Source organism: Phoca vitulina, unplaced genomic scaffold (genome assembly GCF_004348235.1).
Source record: "Phoca vitulina isolate PV1807 unplaced genomic scaffold, GSC_HSeal_1.0 scaffold8, whole genome shotgun sequence".
NCBI lineage: Eukaryota > Metazoa > Chordata > Mammalia > Carnivora > Phocidae > Phoca > Phoca vitulina.
Genome location: NW_022589711.1, coordinates 67,221,581 through 67,242,847, shown reverse-complemented (window position 1 = coordinate 67,242,847; position 21,267 = coordinate 67,221,581). Strand labels below are relative to the sequence as shown.

Sequence of the window (21,267 nt, the reverse complement as noted above, 5' to 3'; positions counted from 1 at the left end):
TAATTAAATGAAATACCCAGTTTTTCTACTTTTAGGTTAAATTCAAGAATATTTCTAATACTTGGCTCTGGTATTTCCCAATTTGTTTGCCCACTAAGTATAAACTTCCAAAATATGCTTATTTCTCATTAAAATCAGACTGTAGTCCATTCCATTTTCAATGACAAACCTTTATTCTTCCCAAATTATAGACCATTTAGCTTACTAGATATTCTATAAAGACTATATATTTCTTTCTTGGTAAATCGGAAGTCTTGGCTTCTCAAGCCAATTTTCTGCATGAGGATGATACAGCTCTCTATCACAGTGTGTAGAATGTTTCAGGATAAACAAAGGAATTTTTTTCACAGATCTGATTGACTTTTTTCTTACCCTTGTCCCCAGACATAAATTCATTATTACCTAGACTATATGAGTTATTGGTTGTCAATATAACCTTAACACTACTTTAAAAATCTGACTTGGTCAGGATGCTCTCTTGATGAATTGTTTAATAACTTCTAATGGGATAAACAAGTGTTCAGTGTATCTTGTCCATCTTCTTAATATATCATGATTTTAAGATAATTCTTTTCGAATGAGTTCTATTATGGCTCCTAGTAATATTTTCATTCCTACCCCAACCCAGCAGCAATCCATATAGAAGAGAAAAATAAGCATTTGCCTTCATATTGGTGACAGCTTCTTAAGGTCAAAAGCTGGAAATGTCTCTTATTAGTCAATTGACTGCTATCTGATTACTGTCTAGGAAGAATGATTTAAGATAAACCTACCCCAAATCCAAATCAATTTTAGAAGCTGTTCTGTGTTTTACTGAATTAAACTTAAAAAGTACTTGTGGCAAGCCAATACTTCTAGATTCCTAGGCAGACATTTTGCAACCAACTTATCTTAAACGTCGGAAGTTGTATTGGTGCAATGCTGAGGTTGTTTTCCATATTTGCTAATTATATGTGCTTTAAATGTCCTCATATTAAAATTATCAGTGCTACTTATCTATTGATGGAACTAGGCCAGGATTCTTTAAGAAAAAGTGGTATTATCACATATTTTCTTAACTTATCCTTCTGCTGAACTTAAGAAGCTTGATGTTCAAGTATGGGTAGGCATTTTCAAATTTCATTAGGGAATAGGTTTTCTACTCAGTGTGGCTGACAATAGAACATATTAAATCTATCATTTATACCCAATAATCAGCAAAAGTTTAGTTTTAAGAAATACTGTGTATAACTCAGGATTAAGCTACTGGTTACAGAGAACATTCTTGCATTGTATTGTTTGGCTCCTCCTCAATTCTTTTTAGGGCCTGTGTTAGAAGGTATTATAATAAAGTGGATAATAAAACATGTTACTGTACTCACTAAGGGTCTGGGGTTGGGGGAGCGGTGTTATGGATAAGGCTTACCACATGGCAGTGTCCTCTCTATGAGTTCCTATTGAGATATTTCTCCTCTGTTTCCATTCTGGGAAGAACTGAGATTTTCCTATGCAACTGGTTTGGGGCTTTTTTTTTTTTTTCCAAATATGAGTGGCATAATTCATTATTTATTCCTCTTTGATTGCTAAAATGCTCTGAGTTCAATTTTTAGTTCTCCCCTCAATGATAGGCATCTTATATCAAATATTTCATTTACCAGTCTTAGTCCTACCATTTGACTTTTTTTACCTTTATTCCCTTTTTGACTTCATTCTGTCCTTCACTTTTTTCTCATCATAGAATATGCTTAACCAGTAAATAGTCATCTTCTATTTGAAAAGGTCATCTCTGATGGAAGGTACATGTGTAGGAAGATCTATAGACAGGTGAGCTAGAAAGAGATACCTGTTTAGCCAACAGGATCAGCCAGCTAACCCTGATGATGAGTGACTGAGCAGATATCTAAAGCAGATTATGATCACATCTGTTGTTCATTGTATTTGTTTCCTTTTTAACCCCCAAAGGTAGCTCATCTCACATGCTTTAAATAATGGGCACAGAGTTTCAAATATGATGAGCTAGTCTGGTCTAAACTGTTTATATCAAAAAAAGAACTGCACATGTGTGTTATATTACTAGACAAATATAATAAAATATATAGCAATTAAAGCATAACAGATGCATACATTTTTCTTTGTATCATAATAATGGGGACTGTGTTAACACAGTGATTCTCTACCTTAGATATTAAAAAAACAATGTCAGCCCAATGTTCATTTAATAAGAAAAATAGATTACTGGCACAGGTCACCTAATAAGAATCTCTATGAATATAGCCTAGAGATTTATATATCTATATATAGCTATCTGTATCTATAAACATGATATTTAACATTTAAATATATATATATATATATAAAATCTCCAGGGCTGACTGATGAGAATCACTGTGTTAATAATGAATCAAGACACAGAATAAAAATGTTATTGAAAACCTAGCTCTTTATCCATCTCTGAACTATTAAAGAAATGCTGATAGCTCTATATGTATTTGAAATATTAATATTCCCTAAGATACAAATAGAATGAGTGTGAGAATTTAGATTTTTTTCAAAGACCTTCTTTTGTATAAAAACAGAGAATACCATGGTACATTTGGTTTTGTAATATGGGAGTTGAAAATGACTTTTCTTCCTCAATGGTCTGAAAACCAAGACTGTTTAAAATAGAGCTCATCCTTAGAAGTGAGATTTTACTTCCTGAATACTAATCTGAAGAGTTCAATGGTAGAAAGAGGAGGAAAGAGAACAGGCCTTAGAGCAGCATCTTCCCTCATCTTGCTGGTGACTCAATTTTTTTTTTTTTTTTTAATTGTGCCAATTCCCAGAGAGACTCATTATAAAGCTGAGATTGAAGGAAGTAATTAATTCAGAAAGGTTGATATTGGTTTTGATGCACCAGAGACTTTTGGTTCGTCTGCTCAAGTGTGAAAATAATGCTGTGGACTGCAAGATAGGAGGAGGGAGAAATGACATGCAAGTCTTCTTGTACACATCTAACAATATACAAATTTAAAAATACCTTCCATTTGTAAGAAAACCTTAATTAGAAGAAGCCTGGAAAAAGATCAACCATTTAATCTTTTGGTTTAGTGGGCCAAATGTGTCCTTTTCAAAGACTCATGATAAAAGGTGCCTGAAATTTTTTTCTCTCCACAATTCTAAAATATATTCTGTGTAGTAATTGCAAGTTCAGGATTTGTATTTCATGTATCATTAGTAACTGCCCTTCCAGCTGGTTTCAAGTGCTCATGATTTCTTTATGGAGTGCTAAATATGTAGTAAGATAGTGATGCTTTATTTATTTATTTTTAAAGATTTTATTTATTTATTAGAGTGAATGAGAGCATGAGTGGGGGTTTGCTGCAGAGGGGGAAGCAGGCTCCCTGCTAAGCAGGGAGCTGGAGGCGGGGCTTGATCCCGGGACCCTGGGATTGGGACCTGAGCCAAAGGCAGCAGCTTAACCAATTTAGCCACCCAGGTGCCATGATATGCTTTAAAGCATTTCTTTAGAAATTTAGAACTTATAGAGCATTTTTTTCTCCCGAGTCTATAGTTAATTTTTTTTTTTTTTTTTTTTTTTTTTTTACAAGAGCTCTCCTTCCTTAGCTATAGGATATGTCATTGAAAAGTTGTGCAATGAAGCACTCTATTTTGGGGGTTTATCTTCCACATTGCCTATCTGAATTTGAAATCATATATTGCTTACATGTTCACAATAATTTTCATAATCTATATCATTAAAACTCTGTTAATTTATATCATTAACTCTGATTTGAGACTGTTCTGCCATTAATTTCTTTGAGGTTAATTCACTAGCTGTAATAAGAAGTTAAAGCCCTGCTTTGTGCAATTTAAATGAAGTCCTAGGAATTAGAGCCAAAGAGCCTATACCTTCATTATTTTATTGACACAGAAGCTGAGAATTAGAGGTGAAATGATGGTTAACACTATTTAATAGAAGAACTAGGATGAGAAACAACCTTCCAAAAAATAGAGGAAAAGGACCTATCCTTGACTGTCCAATTTTTGCCTTGGGAGACTGACATAATACCCATTTAACAAGATAAACTGAGGTCCAGGGAGGTTAAGCAATTTAAAGTCCCCAGAATGGTGAATTTCAGAATTCAGATTAGATCCCTGTCTAAATCCAGGGCTGTCTCTTCCCAGATCCCACGGAATAGCAGTTCTCTTTCAGCCACAAGACTTGCAGGATCCTGCAGTCACTAGCATAAGTAGGAGAAGAAAATAAATGGTACTCATTTACTCTAGACTATTTAAATAAGTCAGCCAATAATAGCGGTATGAGCCAGTGAGAGCAAGAAGAAGTGATAGAAGGGAAGAATTATGACCATGTATACCTGTGAGATGTCTGTGTATATCACTGTAAAATTATCACTGTATAGGTTTCCATGTAAGATGACTTGAGTCATGAAGAAAGGTAGTTTATAATCAGCAAGTTCCATTTAACGTTCCATTTAATGTAACAGAATGCAATTCATTAAAAAAACGGCTCTGTAAAAATGTTAAAACTTGTATTTAAAAATACCCAGATTATTTTCGAAATTAACATTTGTACTATTTCTCCTACCAGTGACACTAAATAATATTAATAGGAGGTGGCATGCATTAATTTTCTCTTGAAAATCTCCCATCTTTTTATACTTTTATGTTAGAATTACAGAGGTCAGACGTGTATATTTTCTTTACAAATGGTCACATGCAGTTTTCTTTAAGATGTAAGTTGACTGCCAACGTGATTTTAAAAGTGGTTGATTTTCTTGATATCAAAAGAGGCATATAACTTCAATGTCTATGAGCTACATGTTCATGAGTTCTTATGTTTCCTATATCATATAAATGAAGGGCTTCACAACCAACGAGGCGAGGTGACTAATAAAAACTTTACCACAAGTTATAACGCCGGTCTTCCTCCTCATATTAGCTTGACTGCTTGTTAAATCTTTTGATTATTTTTCACTTTTAATTTTAATCATAAATATACTTGAGAGAGAAAGTGAAAGAGAAGCAACAATATCCTCCTGAATTTGAGATGTTTGAAGCAATATTACATTTAGACAATGGAGTGATGTGCTAATACATTCTGTCAGAAAAGCTGAGTCTATTTGACAGTAATCTTATTAAAAATACCCAGAAATAATTTGCTTTATGACAGATAATGCAGTTTTAATTTTACTTTAAACAAAAGATTCCAAAGGATCGTTTTGATGTAAACTTGTATTAAAGTAACACTTGAAATGTAATGTAATTTGTGGTTAGTTTTTAAAAGAAAAGGTATTCTCTTTTTTAAAATACAGTTTTCAGTATATTTATGAGATTCTCAAAGGAAGATACTGACGTGGCTATTAATAAAACATTTCTTAGCAGTAAAAGTTAGAACTAATTTATTTTGCATAGTGATAAATTATCCAAGATAGTTATATATATATATCCATATTATGATAGCTATATATGTAGATGTAAGTAGATATACTATGTGTATATATGGATATATATATACATATATATTGATAGAAATAAAGATAAAGATATAAATAAGGATATAGATGAGAAACTTTTGTTAGTCTAGAACATTGTTAATTTAAACTTACATAACATCATATATTTTATTTTATTTTTTAATATTTTACTTATTTCACACAGAGAGAGAGAGAGAGAGAGAGAGAGCAGGAACACAAGCAGGGGGAGTGAGAGAGGGAGAAGCAGGCTTCCCGCAGAGCAGGGAGCCCGGTGTGGGGCTCGATCCCAGGACTTCCTGGGATCATGACCTGAGCTGAAGGCAGACGCTCAACGACTGAGCCACCCAAGTGCCCCACATCATATATTTTAAAGCTTGAGACAAAATAAAACATTTTGCAGTTACAGTGATGGAACTAAAATTTTGGAACTCAACCATGAGATGTTTGTTTATCTGCAATGTCATAAATGAAAAAAATCATCATCATTACAAAGTGGGCATTGGGAATACAGATGGGACAGCTGTTCTTCTTTAATTGTGACTAGATTAGTAAAATGCAGTTTTTACAACTCATTTAAAACTTATCACTGGGGAATACATTTTAGTACCACTTAGGGTGTCTTTTGGTTAATAAATTCTTGCCTTTTGAGTGTAAGTATTTGGCTTCAAATCCCAGATACAAGTTTATTAAAAATTATAATAGTTCTTAGAGACTATAAAATGAAATGAAGTGCACAAAATGTGTGTTTCCGGTGCTTGACTTTAAAACGATTTTTTACATGACTTATTTCAATATTTTTAACTTAAGCAGACTGTTGTTGAATTTAAATGATCATTAAATATTTAACTAGAGTGAGAAAGAGCAAGGAAGAGCACTGGAGGGATAGGGAGAAATAAAGGAAGTTTATTATTTTTGAATAAAGTTTTCTTTCAATTTCTCGGTAGTTTTTTTAAAAGAATGTGTGCCCTATGTTAATATATTCTAATAATTAAGAATCAAAAAATATTTATGTGGAACAGGCTGTAACTTTAATCTGAGCTGTAATAAAGTATAGTTAGTGTGGTTTGTAAGAGATTTGTGGAATATTCTGTGTAAGACGTGATAAAAAATATACTTTTTTTAAACCAGAGCATTTGGAATATGACATTGAGTGTTTCTATATTTAGCATTATTCTAAATGTTAGTCTTTGTCAAATAAACAGATGTGAGAGGATAAAGTCTATATTAATGAACAAATCTCCCTCCTGACAATTCAGTTTATTGCCAGTGAGGTGAAAATTTTTGAGGCAGTGAAGCAGGAGCTCAGTGGCCAGAGACACTGAATTTTATAATTTTGGATGGGATCTGACCTAAAAGGAAGACATGGCTCCATGTTGGCATTTCTCTTCCCTTAATAAAATAACCTTTTATCTGAATAAAATAAGTTTGACAGTAGGGGGGGGAGCTAGAAGCAGCAGAACTCCCCCTGAAACAACTATAGAAGCCTAAAGAATGAGGCTGCCGACAGAAAACACAAGACTCCTGGAGTTACTTACAGGAGAAGCAGAAGGTAAAACAATTTTGTTGGTTGTCCAAGCTCAAAATACTGTAGGCCCATGTCAGGTGTCAGCGGGAGCCTGCATGAGCCATGGGTACGCCACCACTGGGGGAACCTGAACCTAAGGGACCCACCACTTTCCTAGCAATCTGTGAGCAAGACTGTTCTTTGACCAGAGGGAGACCAGGTGAATCTCAGAACTACCTGCTGCATTCCTGTGATGTTAACCTCACTTCTCAGAATTCCAGGTTCATAAACAATTCTGAGAAGTGTCTTGAGTCAAAGAACAGCCAAGGCCATGGACTCAGCAAAACAGTAGGAGCATAATAGGCCTGTGTGGACTGCTTCCATACACTTTTCTCCCCCTTTTGTTATCCACTGCTAGCTCCTATTTTTACCTTTAAAAACATCTCCAAACCTCATTCAACTCATATTCTCCAGAAAGGCAAAAACTCTGAATCCCTTCATAGTCCAGGAAAGCCGTGGTCCTTATCTCAAACATTTGTCCTTTTTCTCTTTGGAGGTACTGTGGTGTGGTTTGGTTTGAGGAATCCTTAACATTTCCTGAGTGGTCCAGCATATTGCTAATACCTGTTGTATCTTTTCCATATCCCTTTTTCCAAGGACCCCTAATTTTTCAAACATTTTCTCAGATTTTTACCCTAACAGATTTTGCTTACTTAAGAAGTTATTAATAAGAAAATAGGGAAATGCAATTTTTTTTGGCGAAGATCTTTCCCAACAGTGTGTAGTCTAACAAATGTTATTAACAGAATCAATTGGCACATATAAATATAATGCAACTAAACTTAGTTAAAATGGTTATTTTGGGCTTTAATTTTAAAAAGCATATTCAGTAAATTAAGTGGAAGTGTCCTTGGACTGGGTCATCTGATTGTAGATGACACTACACTCAGACAGAGTGACCAATTTTGCTGGCTACTAGATATCTTCTTTTTACCACAGTAATTTTTATGTGTCTGTGTGAAGTCCATGCCCAATATTGAAAAATCTTCATAACAAAACATTTTTTCTTTAGCCAACATATACATATATTTTTTTTTAAATTTTATTATATTATGTTATGTTAATCACCATACATTACATCATTAGTTTTTGATGTAGTGTTCCATGATTCACTGTTTGCATATAACACCCAGTGCTCCATGCAGTACGTGCCCTCCTTAATACCCATCACAGGGCTAACCCATCCCCCCACCCCCCTCCCCTCTAGAACCCTCAGTTTGTTTCTCAGAGTCCATAGTCTCTCATGGTTTGTCTCCTGCTCCAATTTCCCCCCCTTCATTTTTCCCTTCCTACTATCTTCTTCTTTTTTTTTTTTTTTTTAACATATAATGTATTATTTGTTTCAGAGGTACAGGTCTGTGATTCATCAGTCTTACACAATTCACAGCGCTCACCATAGCACATACCCTCCCCAATGTCTATCACCCAGCCACCCCATCCCTCCCACCCCCCACCACTCCAGCAACCCTCAGTTTGTTTCCTGAGATTAAGAATTCCTCATATCAGTGAGATCATATGATACTTAATACTATTTTCATGGAGAAGATGGGAAATACATTCTGTATGAGAGCCAGAGAAAACAATGGAAATTCTATTTGAAGAGCACTAGTCTTCATGACAATTTCTTTCTCCATGACCTTTTGCTTCCCTGAAACTGACTGTGTTTGTGATGCTAATGCTGATTGTCAGGGAGTATGACATATCATATATTAAACTAAAATATGAAAGTCTTGCTCAAATAAAAGAAGTGAGATATAGAGTTGTAATTAAGAGCTATTAATTAAGAATTAACCTTTTGGAAATTCACCTCTCATAGCTGCACTGCAAGGTTGTATTTCTCATAGTGTGGTCATAGATGACTATATTTCTAAAGATACGCTGTATGCTTTTATGTGCTTTTATAACTTGAAATAGACTGATAAGCAATTGGGTAATTCTGAGATAATCCTAAAAACTCTGTAAATCCTTTGGAATATTTTAGTAAGCAAATATTGACATGGTAATCCCATGTTCATATTTACATGTATTTTACTTTTTTAGGAGAATATTGTTATTTTAGGAATGGGTAAATGAGAGATTGGAAAATATTTGAGTTCTGAAGGATTAGAGATTAAGAAAAAAACATTTAATTCACATAGCACAAGCTCCCTAGTGACAGGGAATATCTTATGCATATTAGATTTATTTATTACATTTATTATGAACATTTCACAAAAACCTATTGCTATTTTATTTGCCATCTTTATGGTTCTAGTGTACTAACTTTGTGATAAGTAATTTGCACATTTATGTGATTTTTTTATGGGATGGTAGACCTATTCTTCACTACATTTTCACAATTAAGTGCATCATCTAAAAAGGTAGAGTATATACTGTACATAATAAAGTATACAATATCATCTTCAGTGCTTAAAATTTGCCACTCTTGAGAATCCCTTGGGAAAGTTAAAAATGCAGATTCCGTGGCCCACCCGTTCAGATTCTCATTCACCTGGGACCAGGAATCTGACTTTTCACCAAACCCAGAGTTGATTCATGGAAGTATTTTTAGAATATATTGAGAAGCACTGTTCTCTAATATTTGAAGAGAAAGTCATTTGCTAACTTGTAACATGTTGTTTTTTATTTCTAAGGGACACATGTTGTGTTGATTTCATCTTTTTAGACATGTCCCTTGTAAGCACTCTTCCAGCTGTACTTCCCACTTTCGACCAAAGTGTCGTTTCTACATTTTCTCATTTAATTACCAGTAAAAATGTGTCTTGGGAACGAAGCCTTTGGCTTTGTGAAACTATAACTGAATTCATCAAGTGTTAGCCTTTTGAGATTAGTACTACAAAATAACCAAAACCATGGTTTTCTGCTTAAAATGTTTAATTCTGTTTTAATTAGAAACCTCCCCTTTTATATACTAATACCCCTTCACCTTCATTATTATTGAGAGTTTTCAGTGGGTCATCATGAATATCCCTGTATTTGCCTATTAATACTGGATAATTCTGAGGGTAAAGACATAATTAAATTTCAAGGATCATCCTGTACCCAAGATAACATTTATAAACCAATTTGGAATTTTTCCTGTGAGATATCTGAATCTAAAAGGTTAACAAGTAGGGATTTACTACATGTTTCAAACTAAATCTAAATATTATTGCAAAATTGCCTTTTTTTTTTTAAGCAATCATCCAGATTTCAAGAGAATTATTCTTTGTATTGATTCCTGTGATATGGTTTGTTTAGGAGAAAATTTTGTCAACACACATGTTGTCAGAAATATTTCAGAAATGCTCTGATTGAAACTATGGGGATTTTGGTCAGTGGGCACAGAACCTCAGGCATAAGTAATGCCTCAGTGAAGATGATTGTTTCTAAAGCAGCACAGTAGGAATGACTGGTGTTTTCTTTCTTTTTTTTAAAACTGTATTTGTTTCCCTACAAACAGATTTGGGTGGATCCCTTTGAATAAAAGAACATTCTGGAAGTTGTATTGCCTCATGGAATATCTATCCTCTATTCTCAAACATCTTTACTGGCCCTTTGCCTTCAGCCTACTCTCTCTTTAATCAACTGCAATCTGGCCTCTCCCTTCACTACCGCATTGAACCCACTCCCACTAAGTCACCAATGGCTTTCTAATTGCTAAACCCAAAGGAAGCTTTCCAAGTCTCAGTCAGTGCTGTGCCAAGCCATGTCAGAAACTGTGATAAAAGGAAAAAGGCGTGCCCTGTATACACTTATTAAGATATCCTCCCATAATTTGAATGAAGCAGAAAAAGTTAGTAAAAGCTCTAAAATAAAAAAAACATGATTATATATAAAGACCCATGCTGCCCAATTTATTGGCACATTGTTATCAACCCCAAAACCTGCCCAGTGGGAATGCAAAAGCTTTGCAGGTCCAGGAACTGCAGGCTGTTATGCACAATAATGCAGGGTAATGAAACACAAAACTGCAATCTCATCTTGATTTAAAATTTTGATCTTTTGTTTACTATGGATTCTTTTGCATTAGGTTTTATTTTTAAAATAATGCATTTTACATATTTTTATCTTGATTATTGATTGATGCCCCTTAAATTTTTTTGACCAAGGTGACTGCTTCACCCCCCCCTAATTCCAGCCCTGCTCACGGTACTTGGCCTCACCTGATACTATTTTTTCTGTCTCTGAAATCTGTCCCCTCTGAGTTTCTGTCACACTGTTGTCTTCTGATTCCTTTCATACATCACCAATATTCCTTCTCAGTATCTTTCCTGAGGCATTCTTCTCTTTCAGCCTTTTAGTATTTGTTGCTCTCAGTAGCTCATCCTCATCACTCTGAGCATGCTGTGGTTTATACTTTTCCTGGCTGCATCTGCTCATTTCCAGTGTTACTGCTTTTTCCCACACCTTCATTATTTCATAGCTGAACAATTGCAGTAGGCTGCTAACAAATTTCTCTGATTTTCATGCTGGCCCCTTTCTGATGCACACTGAAGGCAGAATGATTTTTTCCAAAGTGAATATGTAATTTACCTGTTTATTAACCAAATATTTATTTAGCATTTTTTTTTTTTCTGTACCAGGCACTGTGTTAGATTCTAGGAATAAATCAGTAAATAAAAGAAAGGCCATACTCTCCTGAAACTTCTATGTTAATTTTATTTGAATATTTCTATGGCCTTATTCTAGAGTTGTATTTAATTTTTACCTAAATATGTTTGCATGATGGGTTGGGTGAGAAGGGTATTTCCCCCTTTGCTCATATTTTGATTATAGAAATTTTTGAATATTTGTTATTTTCTAATCAGTTATATATAAAGTGATAGAAGCCTAATTCTGCTTTCTAAAAAAGGAGATGGAAAGGATGGCCCACTGACTTGTTAGTACTTAGGCTTGTTTTCCAGACCTAGAAATACAAGATAAGATAATCACCCTTTTTCTTAACTCTTTATTTCTGAGTCAGTAGGTTTTATACCTATTACTAATTATATCCCAAGTCTTAGAGCAAATGTGCTGCCATAGCCTTTAAACAAATTGTAATCCAGCATGGTGACATGTTTTATTCAGCTCACACTATGTGTGTGCTTGATTTAATTTTATTCAGTTTTTAAAAAAATTAATAGACTTTATTTTTTATAGTACTGTTGTTTTTAGGTTCACAGCAAAATTGAGCAGAAAGTACAAAGTTCCCATATATCCTTTCCTCATGGATGTACGGCCTCCCCACCATCAACATCACACCCCAGAGTGGTACATTTATAACAACTGCTGAACCAACACTGACACATCAGTATCTACCAAAGTCCATAGCTGGCATTAGGGTTTATGCTTTGTGGTGTCTGTGGGCTTTGACAAAGCTATAATGTCATGTTTCCACCATTATAGTATTGTACAGAATAGTTTCACTGCTCAGAAATCCTCTGTGTTTCACCTATTCATCCTTAATCTCCCCTAAGCCCCTAGCAGTCACTGATCTTTTTACTGTCTCCATCATTTTGCATTTTCCAGAATATCATATAGTTGGAATCATATAGTATGTAGCCTTCAGATTGGCTTGTTTCACTTGGTAATAGGTATTTAAGATTTAGTCCTATCTTTTTGTGGTTTCATACTTTTTCTTTTTAGTGCTGAGTAGTATCTCATTGTCTAGATATACCACTGTTATTCATCTGTTCATGTATTGAAAGACGTCTTGGTTGCTTCCAAGTTTTGGCAATTATGAATAAAGCTATGAAGATCCATGTTCAGGTTTTTGTGTGGACATAAGTTTTTAGCCCTTTTGGGTAAAGAACAAAGACACAATTGTTGAATCATATTTGAGTGAAGTGTGTTGAGTTTTGTAAGAAACCACAAACTGTCTTTCAAAGTGCTGTATTATTTTGCATACCCAGCGGCAATGAATGAGCATTCCTGTTGCTCCACATCCTTATCAGTGTTGTCAATTGTTTGGATTTTACTCATTCTAACAAGTGTATAATGGTATTGCATTGTTTTCATTTGCAATTCTTTAATGATGTATGATGCACATTTTTGCGTATGCTTATTTCCACCTGTATATCTTCTATGGTGAGGTGTCCAAATCTTTTGCCCAGTTTTTTACTTGGACTGTTCATTTTCTTATTATTGTGTTTCAGAGGTTCTTTGTATATTTTGGGTAACAATCTTTTTGCACATATTTTCTCTTTGTCTGTCACTATCTTCCAATTCTCTTGACAGTGGCTTTCACATAGAAGATTTTTAATTTTAATGAAGTCCAACTTTTCAATTCCTTTTTCATGGATCATGCCCTTAGTGTTGTATCTAGAAAGTTACTACCAGATCCAAGGTCATCCAGATTTTCTTTTATGTTAAATTCTAGGAGTTTTACATTTTATATTTAGGCCTATGACCCATTTTGAGTTAATTTTTATGAAATTTGTAGTTTCTGTATCTAGATTAATTTTCTTTTTTTTTTTTTTGCATGTGACTATCTAGTTGTTCCAATACCATTGCTTAAAACACTATCATTTCTTGACTGAATTGTCTTTCTTTGTCAAAGGTCAGTTGACTATATTTGTGTGGATCTATTTGTGGGCTCTCCATTTTGTTCCTTTGATCTGTTTGTCTATTTTTTTCACCGATACTGTGCTGTATTGATTACTATAGTTTTAAGTCTTGAAGTCGGGTAGCATCAGTCCTCTGACTTTGGTCTTCTTCAATATTATGTTGGCTATTTGGGATCTTTTGCCTCTTTTTATCAACTTAAGAATCCATTTATTAATATCCACAAAACTTGCTGGGATTTTGATTGGGATTAAACTACATCTTTAGATCATGTTGGAAAGAACTGACATATGGACAATATTAAGTCTTCCTATCTGTAAAGATGGAATATCTTTTTATTTATTTAGTTCTTTTATTTTGTTGATCAAAATATTAGAGTTTTCCTTATATACATCTTATATGTATTTTTTTTAGACTTACACCTAAGTACTTTTTGTGGTGCTAATGTAAATGGTATTTTTTTAACTCAAATTCCATTTGTTCATTGCTGGTATATTGGAAAACAATTGACTTTTGTATATTCTCTTTGCTATAACTGTTCCAGGAATTTTTTGTTGATTATTTCAGATTTTTTGCGTAAGGCAACCATATCATCTGTGAACAAAGACAGCTTTATGTCTTCCTTTCTAATCTGTATATATGTTATTTCCTTTTCCTATCTTATTGCATTAGCTAGGATTTCCAGTATGATATTGAAAAGTGAGAGGGACCATCCTTCACTTGTTCTTGATCATAGAGGGGAAGCATCTAGTTCCTCACCATTAAGTATGATGTCATCTGTAGGATTTTTAGATGTTCTTCATCAAGTTGAAAAAGTTCCTCTCTGTTCCTAGTTTGCTGAGAGGTTTATCATGAATAGGTGTTGGATTTTGTCAAGTATTTTTTCTGCATCTATTTATATATATATATATATATATATATATATTTTTTTTTTTTTTTTTTCTCTAGACAATTGATGTAATGAATTGCATTAGTTGGTTTTTGAATGTTGAAACCAGTCTTGAGTATCTGGAATGAATCCTGCTTGCTCAGAGGGTATAATTTTTATACACAGTACGTTTAAAAAAAAAAATTGTGACAAACCATAAGAGACTTAAGCATAGGAAAAAAACCTGAGGGTTGCTGGCAGGATGGGTAGTGGGCTGGAGTAATTGGGTGATGGATATTAAGGAGGGCACATGATGTCGTGAGCACTGGGTATTATATAAGGCTGATGAATCACTGATCTCTATCTCTGAAACCAATAATACATTATATGTTTTATATGTTAAGTAATTGAATTTAAATTAAAAAATAATTTGTGACATTTAAAAATTGAGACCTTCCCCAAATTTATTTTGGGCTTCTTTGAAAAAGAAGAGGAATGGCCATGCTTGATATTATCCCACATGGCAACAATCTGCTGGAGCTGAGTAGCTATTGCTACTTCCAACTTTACCACAGTCTTTGCAACTCCTCATTGCTTTATGTCCAGTTTCTTCACTAATTTGCATTGCCTGCCTCAAATGGACTCAAGCATCCTCATGCCTCAGAGCCAATGGGCATGTTCCAAGTGCTTATGTTACTTGACCTGTGTGTTGCCTGAACCTTTTCACATTGTTGAATCTCTTCATTCCTTTGCAACTGTAACCTTGTTATATTCTTCCCACTTTTTTTACATGGATTCTCCTTTTAACTACCTTTTATAAGTTGAAGTTTATTAAAATCCCACCATTGGCCTTTTTTCTCGCTACACACCCAGCCTAGGCGATCATCCCCTCTTGGTGGTTTTTCAGATCCTAGAGTCTCTGCTATTCTCCTCTGTACATACTACTGACTTCCATTAATATTATTAAGATATTTTTTGGGCATATGAATTGTCCCAAGGAAGCATGGAAAACATCAAAAGAATAATGACTTGTGACAGGCCTTAAAAGGGAATGGTGATTCATGGATTTGAAATGATGGTGAGAGTTGGAAGGAATGGAATAAAGGATATACATCATGAAACATATTGACAGTCTAGAAATGTGCTCGGTTTATTCTCACTAGTCTAGTCATAATCTTAATTGACAGAGGAACAGATGAAGCCCTGAAGGCTCCTACTTATTTAATAGTGAAAGACTGTTCTGAAATCAAACATGATCTTAGAGACCAGTCTGGAAAGGAAATAATACTTAGATCTTTCCTTGTTATAGGATTGACTTATTGATTTATTTATTTATTTATTTAGCAGTTACATCCATACAGTGAAATATTATTTGGCAATAAAGGGAAAGTAGTAGTGATATATACTATGATGTGGTAAACCTCAAAAATATACTAAGTAAAAGAAACCAGAAACAAAGGCCACATATTATTTAATTACAATATTACATGTCCAAAATCGGCCAATCATTGGTTTCCCAGGGCTAGTTTTGGGAGTGAAGGTTGGTTTTAAATGGGCATTGAGAACCTTTTTGGGATAAATAAATAGATCATAATGATGGTTACATTATTGTATAAATTTACTTAAAAAATCATTAAATTATATACAATGGATATATTATATAAATTGTATCTCAAAGCTATTGAAAATAGCAATAGCTATTTTTTTTTCTATGCACCTATAAAGCACATAATATAACCCTATGAGATGGTATAATTAATATGATTTTCCCATTTCACAGATGAGAAAATAAGCCTAAAGTTTAAATAGAGCTCATGGTTTAGCTGGAATTGAAACTTGGAGAGATTGACTTATAACTTACATCTCTAATCTTTTTGAGTTAATTGACCAAGTAGCCATTATCCCTGAAGCATCAGATAGTTTATATTTATGAATAACTGTCAGGGGTGGTAGCATTGTAGGTGTGAAATCCAGAACACCAGAGTGGCCTATGTTTTACTAGTAACTTGTTGGGCTGCCTTACTGGGATCAAGAACTTGACATGCAGCACAAAACCTAAGGCTAAGTAACTGTCTGTGAATAGACATGTGGTCTGGGAGGGAAAGGTCAGGTTTCTTTTAAATTGGGTGAGAATAATCACTTATTTTCCATAATTAATCTTATGAAGGAACTGACTGATTTCTAGTAGTATTTTGGTAAATATGTCATGTACCAAGAATCTGTAGCTTGTCACTCCGACTGTTCTTTCAGATATGTTCTAGACTCATCTCCTAAAATCTCCTTCATTGGTCACTATACACAGTAGTAACGGTTAATAATAATATCTTGTAGTTACTGAGTGATTACTATCTAACAGATTCTATGTTTTACTGCTATTAACTCATTAGTATTTACAAAAACCCTAGGAACTGGCTACTATTATAATTTCTCTTCATTTTTCAGATGAGGGAACTGAAGCGTAGTGAGACTAAGTTACTTATTCAAGGACACAGCTAGAAAGTAGCAAAGCCAGGCTTTGAGCCCAGGCAGTCTGCCTTGGATATCAGTAATTAATAACTACAATAAGCCTACATCTCAAGGCCATAAATCCTAGAAGAGATAATCTCCAGAGTGGGTGAGGTATTCATTTATTCATTCATTTAATGTTTATTGATTATCAACTCTGTTATGCATTATACTAGGACATTGCTGATAATTAAATATGGTTTTAACTATGCAGATTTTATGAATGAACATACTGTCTTTCTATATGTCTTTTCCTTGAATTTAATATTTTGAGTGGACTAATCAAGAGGAGTTTTTATCTTTTAAATATTTTTTATCCTATCATCTTCCTCATTTTGAAAAACATAAAAACAATATGAACTTAACATGGTATTAAGTATAATCTTCAGAGCATTTTCATCTCACTGTTTTTTTAAGGTGTATGAATTCTTGACAGATATATAAAAGAGGAGGAAAAGGAAAAAAAAAAGTTCATTTAGTACATCCCACTAGTCATTCCTATGAATAATTCCCTATGGTATTTTGGCAAAGACAGGCTCTTGTCTAATTTTAAATGACTCAATTGAAGAAACTTCAGCTGGAGTTTGATTCTAGAGGCTAATGGACTTGCTATGAAAGGTTTCTAACATTTAGCCTAATTTTCCACTCCTTAAAATTTTAGAGCATTACTTCTAATTACTTTCTGTAATCTACTCAGCCTCTGCTGCCTCCTTGGTTCACACTATTTGTGACTCATTGTCCTTCTAGATAGGTATTATGTCTCTCCACTGTGAGTTATTTCTGAGTGAAGCATAGTTTTTATCTTTACATGGGTTGGTATTTCCTATATTGAGGGATAATTGTATATGCTGCTTCTTTGAATTTGTGCTGTTATGTATAAATGTACCAAATTAATATTAATCTTTGATTTAAATTTGTGAATTTCAAATCTTTGAATCTGATTTCTAACAGTCTGAACAATGCCCATTTACTAAATTCATAGGTGTGAAATCCAGGTCCATATTACCAAATTTTCTAAAACACAGCAGATCTGAATGCTTTTTCCTGTTTTTCAGAGATAACGTGTCCAAATAAAACTCTCTTAAATGGATATTGAATAACTGTTTATATAGATTTTAGGCATATGAAGTCTATTGTCACTTTTCAAAAGAGAAATAATGATTTTTTTATGACTAAGAAATGTGAATTTTCTAGAAGCTGTCAGTCAATAGTATTCTTATTGATTGACATGCTTCTTTCTACCTTTATGTAGAAACTCTTCAATAGGCTAAATAATTTTACTGTTTGTTTCCTGATACAGCTGCCAAGCTTTCAGCATTAAATATAATACATTGAGGCCAGGTTCTTTGCAGAAGAAATGACTTTATCTTGCTCATCTCTTATCAATACCTTACCATTATATTTTGTGTATCATAACCCTTTCACATCATAGCCATGGCTGCTGGTGCTAGTCTATGTTTTAGACAGAAACAATCAAGGAGGGGGATTTATTGTAAAGTTTAAACATCCATTATTTTGTGGAAATTGTATATATTATAGAACATAATATATATTGTTTCTTTTCAGGGGAAATGCTATCTAGTTACTACCTTCCACAAGGGCTGGTGGTGATTTTTCCTTATTTCTACTCACACACTCTCATGGAAAGTGCTATCTGGCCACATATGAGGCTCAGAGCTGGGGGATATACATGTTGGAACAAATCCTTGATTAGCGGAGGCCCATACTGAGCTGCAGTCTGCTCTCCTGTGTCCCTGCTGAGAATTATTGTGCAAAGGTTTGTCTTGACAGGCAATCCTATAAAAACTAGAGCTTATCTGCTATATTGCTTTGATATTTCAATCTAAATTGGATAGATTTTACACTTTGACACTTGGTATATTGTCTTTCCTTTGGATATACAGCTCATGGCTGTATTAGTATTTACTGAAAGTGCTATAGCAATTCGCACATCAAAGTCATCCTGCTCCTTAGTGTTCTTTCAGAGTAAACCCAAGGTGTCACATTTCAGGGCAGGTAAAATATAATTGATATCCTTTAATTACTTAAAAATCCCTGTACATACTAGTAGCAGCTGATGGACCTGGGTCTGCCATAACCAAGTCAAGTTGTTATGGCCAGGTGCTAATAAATACTCCTATTTTTATCTAATCTGTAGTTTACAAATTTGAGCATGCATTGGAATCATTTGGAGGGCTGGTAAAAACACAGATTACTATCTCCATCTTCAGAGTTTCTAATCTGAAATCTGGGATAGGGCCTAAGATTTTGCATTTCTGACAAGTTCCCAGGTGATGCTGGTGCTTCCAGTCTAGAGATCACACTTTAAGAACTGGGTTCTAGAGTACTGTTTAGCACAGTGCTTTAAAGGCTGTGAATGGACCAGATCTCTTCTTGGGTCCATCCCGGAGAACCAGTGAACTAAATATGCTGATTGAACAGCTTATTCTGTAATGAAGCAGATGGTAAATATTATAGGTTTGTGGGCTAGACAGTCTCTGTTGCAACAACTGAACTCTGCTGTTATGGTAGGAAAACAGCCATGGACAATATAAAAACAATGGATGTAGATGTGTTGCAATGCAATTTTATTTACAAAAAGAGACAACAGGCTGAACTTGGCCCATGACCTATAGTTTGCCAATCCCTGATCTAATCCATCAACAGGTAACTTGTATCTTTCCTAGCTCACAATTATCTGTATCCTGTACAGTAGCCAGCAACCATGTGTCCCCCTCCGATTTCCCCCCCTTCATTCTTCTCCTCCTGCTCTCTTCTTCTTTTTTTTCTTAACATATATTGCATTATTTGTTTCAAAGATACAGATCTGTGATTCAACAGTCTTGCACAATTCACAGCGCTCACCATAGCACATACCCTCCCCAATGTCTATCACCCAGCCACCCCATCCCTCCACCCCCCACCACTCCAGCAACCCTCAGTTTGTTTCCTGAGATTAAGAATTCCTCATATCAGTGAGGTCATACGATACATGTCTTTCTCTGATTGACTTATTTTGCTCAGGATAACTCCCTCCAGTTCCATCCACATCATTGCAAATGGCAAGATCTCATTCCTTTTGATGGCTGCATAATATTCCATTGTATATATATACCACATCTTATTTATCCATTCATCTGCAGTTGGACATCTTGGCTCTTTCCACAGTTTAGCTATTGTGGACATTACTGCTATAAACATCGGGGTGCACGTACCCCTTCGGATCCCTACATTTGTATCTTTGGGGTAAATACGCAGTAGTGCAATTGCTGGATCGTATGGTAGCTCTATTTTCAACTTTTTGAGGAACCTCCATACTGTTTTCCAGAGTGGTTGCACCAGCTTGCATTCCCACCAACAGTGTAGGAGGGTTCCCCTTTCTCTGCATCTTGGGGGAAAAATTTTAAAAGGAGGATAAAAACACTATAGTTTTCAGATATTGCAGAGCTAAAATCAAAATATAAAAATAGGGGAAGAAAAATTAAACAGCTCTATTATTATGGCATTATTAATATCGCAACCCATAAATATGAAATGTAGAATGACCAATCTTGGCATTAGGAAGTATAAAGTAATAGGGAAAGTCCATCAGTCTCCTGAAATACTTTATTTCCATTATTGAGCACCTAGTATGTGTTAGGCAGTGTGCTAGGCACATTGCATACAATGTCTATACTTTCACAATAGTTCTTCAAATTACCTATTTTCATCCAAATTTTAAAGTGAAGAAATTAGTAAAGAGTTATAGAAATTACCCATAGTCACACAGGTGTTCAGTGGAAGAGCCAGGCTTTCAGTCCTAGTTATGCTCTTTCTACTACTATACATTTATTCCTTTGGTTAACCTTTTCTCCCCAAAGAAGTAAGTCACTTTGTGTCCAGGTATTTGTTTTCTTATGTATTTGTTTATTGTGTTTCGTAGTACGTGGCATAAAGAAAATGTGCCATTGAGGGTAGTTAAATTAAGGCATAAATGTAAGCACATAAAAACCAAAGCAAGAGAGAAAAGGATTTGTGTGTTTGTGTGTACATTTTAAGTGTTTTTTTTTTAAATGTCTATACATTCTTGCAAAAAAAAATGAATAATTTCAGTCTGCTTACAATAAAAAGAACTCTAAAAAGCATTAACTAAAGAATGAAATTCAGGAGCCAGCTGATAAATTATCTAATACAGCTCCCAATTTAAACTGATCACCTCTGTTTTTTGATTTATGAACAGGAAATGAGCTTTGACTGTTAGGGACTTGGATGAAGAGCCCTGGGTTCAGCTTGTCAGAGTCCTGTAGCCTACGAAGACCCTCTGGTTGCACAAGGATCATTCGGTTAAAGTAAGACCTAATTACTTTAAT

The 21,267-nt window shown here is 34.5% G+C and overlaps 1 protein-coding gene across 1 annotated transcript in view; it reads left to right on the top strand.

The window, feature by feature from the left end:
* NAALADL2 (N-acetylated alpha-linked acidic dipeptidase like 2) overlaps positions 1-21,267 on the top strand; it is a 1,292,620-nt gene that overhangs the window by 280,070 nt on the left and 991,283 nt on the right. The window contains exon 3 of the mRNA XM_032407181.1: positions 21,138-21,246. The gene's annotated coding sequence lies outside the window, so the exon portion shown is untranslated. The remainder of the gene's footprint in view (positions 1-21,137; positions 21,247-21,267) is intronic.